The following is a 9,419-nucleotide window of genomic DNA, read 5'->3' as shown; positions in this document are numbered from 1 at the left end:
CGATCTTTGATCAACAATGGTATTATCAAAGTTTGAGCTACATCCAGGGAAGAGAAAGAAGTTCCCTAATCCATCCTTAAAAGTTTCCCAAGTTTAAAAAGAAAGAAGTGGAGTGACCCGGATCTTGGTGTAAATGACTGGTCCTGCACCGTCGGCTCTCCCGGCTTTCTCCACTCCCTCCCCCGATGCCGGGTTCAGTGCCAGGCACTCGCAGATCTAGTGAGTGACACCGGGGATGACTGTGGCATCATCCCGCTTCCGTCAGCATCTGGAGAGGAAAGGGGGTTGGGCCGAGAGGGTCTCCCGGGCGGGGCGGAGGAGGAGAGAGTGCAAAACACAGCCTCGCCCCTGGAACCCTCGAAGCAGCAACGCCCCTCGCTATAAATTTGGAGCTGCCGCAGAGAGGACGATTCCAGCGCCAGTCAGCCAAGGGCCTGAGGCGACTGAGAGCCCGAGCAGACGCGCGACTAGCAGCTCTGCCTGCCCGAGACGGCGATCCATGAGGAGGAACCCAAGCGGACCCCGGGAGTGAGGGCGCAGCCTGGACGCGCGCCGCCAGCTCGGCCCGACGCCCGCGCAGCGTCCCGAGAGAGTGCGGGTGAGTGGCGCGGACTGCCCCGCCGGCTTGCGGGCTGGGGCGGGGGTGTCAGTTTCGTGTCAAGGTGTCAGCTGCGGGCGCGGTGCCGGGAGGCTCTCGGGGACGGTGGCGAGAGCGAGCTAAGGTCCCCCCGGTGCCCACTGGGAGGTGGAGGACCTTCCCCAAATCAGATGTGGGAAGAAGCAATCTGATCTTGTTTGCCGCATGCCCCCGACGTTTCATTCTGATTTGACCAAACTCTGTCGAGCGCAAGTGAAGAATCTGCAGAGATGGGATGCAGCCAAGGAAACTTTCTTCCCGAGGCTTTTAGCTAACGCGTGTCTTTAAACTGTGATCTGAGCATATGACTCCTCGAGGCGGGAGTCCCTTTAAAAGTTGTGCCACTTGAAAGGCGTACTTGATTGTCCCCGGGATGCTGAGTCCTCATCGAATAACTGGGGAGAAAAACGGGGCTTCTCCGCACACTCCAATCCACACGGCCCTGGCCAGAGCATGTTTGTCACTGAGGGGGATTTTAGGAGAAATTCTTCTGCTTCCAAGACCGAGCAGAGCCTCTTACTGACGCCTTCCCTTCATACACCCCTCTACCTAGCACCCCGTTCTCCAGTTCTCTTAAATGTCCAGCCCTATCTATCCACGATGCCAGATGCTTTGTCTCCAGAAGAGTCTCCTGCCCTGAGCTATTGAACCCATTGCGGGCCTCTTTGCCTGACCTTTCTTTGCTGATGGCTTGATTAAGAATCAAACACCCACGAGAGGCCCTCTGGAGCCCTCTCTTCTTGGTGAAAGTATGGGTGCTCACTTTCCCTTGGGATCACATTTTCCACCTGGCTACTTCTAGTGTCATTCCTAGAGGAGAGTAACAATGAGGCAGGGAGGAAATCTGGCACCCTGCTGCTCTGTTTTATGACTTTTCTGAACAACCTCTATCTCCTCTTCAAGTTGCTGTCATCCCCAACATGATTCTCTTGGTCATTATACCACCCTGGGTCTCCCAGGTTTATTCTCCTTAGCATAAGCTGTAACACCTTTGTAAGTCTCTTTAAAGGAAACTGCCCATTCCCTTGTTGCCAGGTAGTGTTTCCCTAGCTCTCAAGGCCCCACCACATGGATAATCTCTCTGGAGACTGTCATGGATTCCAACACCCATCTGGAAGACAGTGCAGGGGCAAGAAGCACAGAGGCAAGGAAGCACAGAGAACTGGGAATGGAGACTCCCACATAACTGGCCATGTGCTGTTAGAGTTATTTCACAACTCGTACCTCAGGTCCCTCTAGTGATAAAATTCCTTGATTCTTTTTGTTTCCTAGTTATTGCTTTAAAAAATAAAGTCTAAAATAATTACCCTTTTAGCCCATGTTTGTGCTCCTCAAAACTGTCTAAATATCTCTCCTGGTAAATTATCTGCTCTGGAAAATCATTAGGTCCAAGTGTCCATCCCCTAGATTACAGTTGGCAGTTTCTACAACCTGGCTTAAGGCTCAGGGAGTGGCCCCAAGTTGCTGGATCTCAACACTTTGCTAAAGTTTTCATGATTAGTAGTGTCTAGTCCATTATCTACTCTATTGTACCCCCCCTTTTTTTCTTCCTAATTCCCTTGGTTTTTGTGTCCATCATGAGGCCTCAATTTCTTGTTCGGTTCTTCTTTGATCTTAAACTGAATCAGCTGTCCCGTCATCCAACCCAAAAGAAAGCTGGTTTTCTTCCACTGAAGCCAAAGGGAGACAAGTTTTATAAAGTGTCCTCTAGTCACTCTTGCTTTTGCAATGCTCTGCAACCCAAGAGTTCTGAGCTCAAATCTCTGCTATCCCCCTCTTACCCTGCGTTAGTGCTCAGACTGTGACCTTGTGAATTTTTCAGGTTTTTTCTTTGTTTTTTCTTTTCCTACTTTGAGTGAGAGTTGGGTGTATGTGCTGGTGTATAATTTGGGGTCATTTTGCTGCTGCTGCTTATTACTGTTGCTGTTGTTGTTACTATGACTAATTCTTGTCCTGTGCTAGATGAAAAATAATGAAAGAAACTTTGCTGCTTACCCAAAGCCCAGGTGAAATACTTGAGAGCTTCTCGGGTAGCTCAAATAGTAACGAATCTGCCTGCTATGCAGGGGACCTAGGTTTGATCCCTGGGTCAGGAAGATCCCCTGGAGAAGGGCATGGCAAGCCACTCCAGTATTCTTGCATAGAGAATTCCATGGACAGAGGAGCCTGGCAGGCTACATACAGTCCATGGGGTCTCAAAGAGTTGGACACGACTGAGTGAGTTACACATTCACACATTCGGAAAGGAGTTTGAAACTCACAGTTAAAATGCATGATTCACGTCTCCTATAGTTTTATCTGTGCTTTCACAGTGTCCTTTTTATGCAGCTGACAGTTGCTGTGTTTTGTTTTCAAGTTTTCGAATTTGATACAGGGACCAAGATCCAGACCCATCACACTTAGATGTTTTGGCTGCCTGATGCAGGCTCCCGGTCTTTTGCCCCAAGCTCATTAGTTTACTTAGTCCTTTTCCTGCTCAGTCATGACTGAGCAATGCCAGAGTCTCTCAGAGCAGGCTGAAAAATTAAAAATTTTATTTAGAAGTTTGAAGTAAATCCAAGTGTTGTAAAAATTAAAAAGCTATTTTGAAGACAGACTGTGGCAATAAACAAATACAGAGCCAGAGCAACAAAATATAATGAAGTATCCAAGTATAAAAAAAGTAACCAAACACTTTTCACCTGTGTTATCTAGCAAATTGGAAAAATCAGCTTCTTAACCCATCACTACTGGAAAGTACTATTATTTTTTTCAAAATGATTATAAATTTTCTCTTTCAAAATTGCCTGAAGTCATTGTATAACACGGTTTGTGTTTCTTTTCTCATTAGTGTCTATTAAAACAGTACACTAAAGCTTTCACAGCAACAGTAAATTTTGTTCCATTTCCCACCTAAATTTAGCTATCACTTTACATTTTTTATTTTTAATCACAATATGAATTTCAGCTACAAAAAATCAACTTTTCAATGGCTTAATATACAAAGCCATCTTAAATCTAGAAGTATCTGTACGGATTTAAGGTAATAGGCAAATGATTTGGCAAATTACTACTATTATCCTATTAAAGCTCTAAAATACATCTAAAATACATTACAGCAAAAAAAAAAAAAATTCTAAAGAGTTATAAATTTGCCAGATGCTTTGTTTGGTGGTTACTTTAATGACAAACTTGACAATTAGAAAACAAAATATATGTTTAGAACAATCAGAATATGACAAGTGAAACTTAGCTGTGGTTGTATTAACATTAAAAGTTTTCTATCTGATTTTGATCCTTTCTCTTTATAGCAAATGATCACTGTGGGAAAAAATTTCCTTGACTCTGAAAACCAAAATTTATTTCAAAATATTTTACTTACAAAGAATGTATATATGTACACTAGAAGTAAGTGTCTAGAATCTGCCGTTATCATTTGATTTTCCTTCCTATAGTCAAGAATATTTTAAATTTTGTTGCCCATTTACTTTTCTAACACAAATTGGAAAAATGGGTAAGAAATAGGTATGCTTTATTTTTCATAGTCTAAGTCCCAATTTTACATGCCCTTAATATTTAAAATCATAGCATTAATAACCATTTAGTTTGGATCAAATTTTATGGAATTTCTTGTTCTCTTCATATAATCAAAGCTGCTTTGTTCTTCATCAGATGATGTTAAAATCTTATTTAGATCAATGAATTAAAGTACTTTGACTACATAGTTAACTTCAGAGTAAGAATACTGAAGAATACACATTTGCTTCTGTACTTTTTAATAGAATAATTATAACAATATCCTGTAATAAAAGTTATATGGATATGATTCTGTACTTTTAAAGAGAGTTCAGTTCAGTCACTCAGTCATGTCCGACTCTCCGCGACCCCATGAATCACAGCATGCCAGGCCTCCCTGTCCATCACCAACTCCCGGAGTACACTCAAACTCATGTCCACATGTCGGTGATGCCATCCAGCCATCTCATTCTCTGTGGTCCCCTTCTCCTCCCGCCCCCAACCTTTCCCAGCATCAGAGTCTTTTCCAGTGAGTCAACTCGTCGCATGAGGTGGCCAAAGTATTGCAGTTTCAGCTTTAGCATCAGTCCCTCCAATGAACACCCAGGATTGATCTCCTTTAGAATGGACTGGTTGGATCTCCTTGCAGTCCAAGGGACTCTCAAGAGTCTTCTCCAACACCACAGTTCAAAAGCATCGATTCTTCGGCGATCAGCTTTCTTCACAGTCCAACTCTCACATCCATACATGACCATGGGAAAAACCATTGCCTTGACTAGACGGACCTTGGTTGGCAAAGTAATGTCTCTGCTTTTTAATATATTATCAAGGTTGGTCATAACTTTCCTTCCAAGGAGCAAGCGTCTTTTAATTTCATGGCTACAATCAGCATCTGCAGTGATTTTGGAGCCCAAAACAATAAAGTCTGACACTGTTTCCACTGTTTTTCCATCTATTTCCCATGAAGTGATGGGACCAGATGCCATGATCTTTGTTTTCTGAATGTTGAGCTTCAAGCCAACCTTTTCACTCTCCTCTTTCACTTTCATCAAGAGGCTTTTGAGTTCCTCTTCACTTTCTGCCATAAGGGTAGTGTCATCTGCATATCTGAGGTTACTGATATTTCTCCCAGCAATCTTGATTCCAGCTTGTGCTTCTTCCAGCCCAGCGTTCCTCATGATGTACTCTGCATATAAGTTAAATAAGCAAGGTGACAATATACAGCCTTGACGTACACCTTTTCCTATTTGGAACCAGTCTGTTGTTCCATGTACAGTTCTAACTGTTGCTTCCTGACCTGCATACAGGTTTCTCAAGAGGCAGGGGCTATTTTCTTGGCTTTTTAATAAAATAACATTTTTAATAAAACTAACATTTATTGAGCATATATAATGTGCCAGACAATGTTCAGCCTTTCAATACTGTGTTTTATTTAATCCTCACAACATCCCTATATAATAGTCACTGCCTCATCCCCATTTTATAGATTGGGATACTGAGTAATAATGCGATAAGTAGCTTACCCAAATTTGGTAACAGTTAGAGTCAAGATTCAGAGAAGGCAATGGCACCCCACTCCAGTACTCTCGCCTGGAAAATCCCATGGGTGAAGGAGCCTGGTAGGCTGCAGTCCATGGGGTCACTAAGAGTCGGACATGACTGAGCGACTTCACTTTCACTTTTCACTTTCCTTCATTGGAGAAGGAAATGGCAACCCACTCCAGTGTTCTTGCCTGGAGAATCCCAGGGACAGGGGAGCCTGGTGGGCTGCCGTCTATGGGGTCTCACAGAGTTGGACATGACTGAAGCAACTTAGCAGCAGCAGCGGCAGAGTCAAGATTTGAACACAATTTTGATTCTGTGCTCTTTGTTGCCACCCACACTGTCTGCTCTACATTAGGCTGCCTGCTTTTTAATACCAATTAATTATTGGACCAGTTAATTATTTATTAATTATTGGATAATTATTGAAAAGTTATAATTAGAAATCAAGTTCTGTTTTCCTCATAGAAAAAAGCAAGATCTATAACATTTTCCTGTCATCTTACCTTTAACTTCAATAATGAGGAATTCTAGGAATTCCTTATTTGTTGGGAAACAAGTAAGAAAACTATGATAGTTCATAATTTAAAACCTAAGATTTGATATCTCTATTTTCCCAAAACTTACCTGAAATTTATCTTTTTTACATTTGTGTTCTGATGAACATTTTTAAAAAGTTCTTGAGTTGAACAAGCCATATCCTACATATATAAACTGTTTATCTTTCCAACTCAAATTATATATCACTCAGCTTTTAATATAAACACATATTTATCTATAAGCATAGTTTTAATATAAACACATTTATCTATAAGCATAGTTTCTAAAACTTTAGTTGATTATAATACTAATCAGTCAGTCTGCAAACAAGGGTACCTTATTTTAAGCCAGTGACTCCTCAAATGATGAGTCTCTGAAACATTTTTCCCAGTGCATATAGACTCTCTGAGAGCTGTCAGTTGGATTGGGTCAAATGTCTGTTGTTTTGACAGAGGCTCATTGATGTGGGTCAAAAGACCGAGGTGAATCTGGGCTCCCTGTGATCATGTTTGAGAGGAGAGGCATGTCAACAGAACTGAGCAGCCACGATTTTGTGCATGATAAAGGGACATCCTTGGGAGACAGAATGTCACCAGCTGCTTAGATCTAGAACTTTCGGCAGCACTAATAGTACAGTGTCTAACTTGTAAGTTATAGATGAGGGCAAAAATCAACCCAGGGATGCCATAAAGCCAAGTGGCAAGGGCTCAAAAGGGAACTTGTGCCCAGGAGACATCCTGCATACTAGCAGGCAGAGTTTCTTAGTGCTGATCAATGATAAAGTACCAGTGATTCTCTTGTGACTCTTTACAGTCCTGCTTGTCTCACTAACCCCAAATAGTTTTGAGTGTGGCTGAATTTAATCAACACTAGTTTTTTTTTTATCCTAAATAAACTAAAAAAAAAAAAACCTCACAGCATCTCTTCTAAACTCCATCCATTTACAATTTCATCATCATATATGCTTTTTTCCACTTTTGGACCCAAACTCTTCTTGTTATGCATTTCAGATGCATCTTCAGTTCAGTTCAGTTCAGTCGGTCAGTCGTGTCCGACTCTCCGCGACCCCATGAATCACAGCACGCCAGGCCTCCCTGTCCATCACCAACTCCCAGAGTTCACTCGAACTCATGTCCACAGAGTCGGTGATGCCATCCAGCCATCTCATTCTCGGTCGTCCCCTTCTTCTCCCGCCCCCAACCTTTCCCAGCATCAGAGTCTTTTCCTTGTAAATTATGTGGTATGCTGCTAGAACAAGAACGTTCCATTAACCCAGCTTTAATCATCTAATTTTCCTTCCATTCAAATGATGTCATGTCACATAAAATACATTGTACCATGATGTCTTCCAGCACTTAACGTTCACACAGTCAATTGCTGCCACTTCAGCAGGAATGGAAAATAATCTGATGTGACTCCTATGTAATAATTTCCTGACTGTGTTCTAGCGTTTGATATACTGGGTTAACAGAGTGGATTTTTGCGAGAAATATAAATCTATTCTTTTAAATCTCATTACATTAAGCCATATGATGAAATATTATACAGTCATTGTGTATTTTATATGTATATTTTTTAAATATCTAGTGACAAGGAAAGATAATCACAAGTGAATACAGCAGTGTATAAAACATAAATCCAATGAGTGTGTGTGTGTGTGCGTGTGTGTTTGTGTGTCTTTGACAGATTCTTGTCAAGGTGCCGTTAATGTCTTATTTGGGTCATTGGTGTTCTAATGAAAATAGTTTAGTTACACTAGTACTGATTTGAGAGCAAAATCACTTAGAGATTTTTTAAATGCCTGCATATTTGCAGAACAGATAAGAAACATTAGGCAAAATATATAACAAATCTTTAAAGCTTTTGAGGATTATTAAGATCAAGGCTAAGATCAAAGGTTACTTTTCTTTCCCCTTTTTTGGCATGTGCTTTCAGACTTTCCTATCATGAGCCTCTGTTTGTACTTTTTGTTTATCTTGGAATTTCTTTTCCTTTCCTTCTAACTCACTCTCCATTTCAGATCATAGAAAACCACCGTTAACCCTCTGGAGAATGATCCTGGCAAGTCAACCCTGTCTCTATTATTTTCCCTAAGGTACCCTAGAGCCCTGTAAGAGTTCACCGATTTTACACCAAAGTGGCATTTTATAGGAAAAAAATATCTCATGGGAAAATTTTTGCTATGACAAAAATACCACCAAAAAATAAGTTAAAAATATATTCTTCTAATGCCAAAATTCTCCTGTACCACAATGTGATAGTAAAACTCGTATACATTGTTGCTAGGAAAAAAAAAAAAACCTCTACACAATCTTCTTGAGGAACTCATTAACTTTAAACTATTTCTTAACTTTAAAAAATCCTCAACCCATAATGAAAAATATTGATGAAATTGGCTATATAAAAAAAATTAAAATGGTTGTGTAGTAAAAAGCACCAGAGAAAAGCAAAACATATAAACAGGAACTCAGGAAAGCTATTTGCCACACATTACATGTAAAATGCCAGTTTTCGACATGAGCTTTTTAAAACAAGAAACAATGAACCCAATGGAAAAACATTAGTGAAGGCCATAACTAGGCAAACTAGTAGAAAAATAACTGTAAAAAATAAGAAAACAAAAATATGCTCAACCTCATTCATAACCAAAAAAGGTAAACCAAAACAAATATATATTTTTCACTTGTCAGACTGAGAAAAAAATGTAAAATTTTATGACTCTGTGGACATGAGTTTGAGTGAACTCCGGGAGTTGGTGATGGATAGGGAGGCCTGGCGTGCTGTGATTCATGGGGTCGTGGAGAGTCGGACACGACTGAGCGACTGAACTGAACTGAACTGAACTGAACTTCATATAGCCATTATAGAGGATATTTTGTAAGTATCTTCCAAAAACTTAGAGTGTATAAACAATTTGTATCGACAATTATGTTTAGAATTTATTCTACCAGTATAATCATATAAGTACAAAACTGCATATATATAAATATGATCATTGAGGCTTTTTTACATCCAAAAAAGGGAAATGAAAAAAAAAAAAAACCTTAAGGCCCATGATGTGTGCTGAGTCACTCAGTCGTGTCTAACTCTGCAACCCCATGGACTACAGCCCATCAGGCTCCTCCATCCGCGGGATTTCCCAAGCAAGAATATTGGAATGGGTTGCCATTTCCTCCTCCAAGAGATCTTCTCCACCCAGAGACTG

At 40.9% G+C, this 9,419-nt stretch overlaps 1 protein-coding gene across 1 annotated transcript in view; it reads left to right on the top strand.

Moving 5' to 3' along the window:
• The first annotated feature begins 338 nt into the window (after window positions 1-338).
• AGTR1 (angiotensin II receptor type 1) overlaps window positions 339-9,419 on the top strand; it is a 56,220-nt gene continuing 47,139 nt past the window's right edge. The window contains exon 1 of the mRNA XM_055412107.2: window positions 339-598. The gene's annotated coding sequence lies outside the window, so the exon portion shown is untranslated. The remainder of the gene's footprint in view (window positions 599-9,419) is intronic.

Source organism: Moschus berezovskii, chromosome 1 (genome assembly GCF_049115385.1).
Source record: "Moschus berezovskii isolate FMDL1 chromosome 1, NW_MosBer_1.0, whole genome shotgun sequence".
Classification (NCBI taxonomy): Eukaryota; Metazoa; Chordata; class Mammalia; order Artiodactyla; family Moschidae; genus Moschus; species Moschus berezovskii.
Note: the sequence above shows the minus strand (reverse complement) of the source record. Positions and strands in the feature narration are given on the sequence as shown.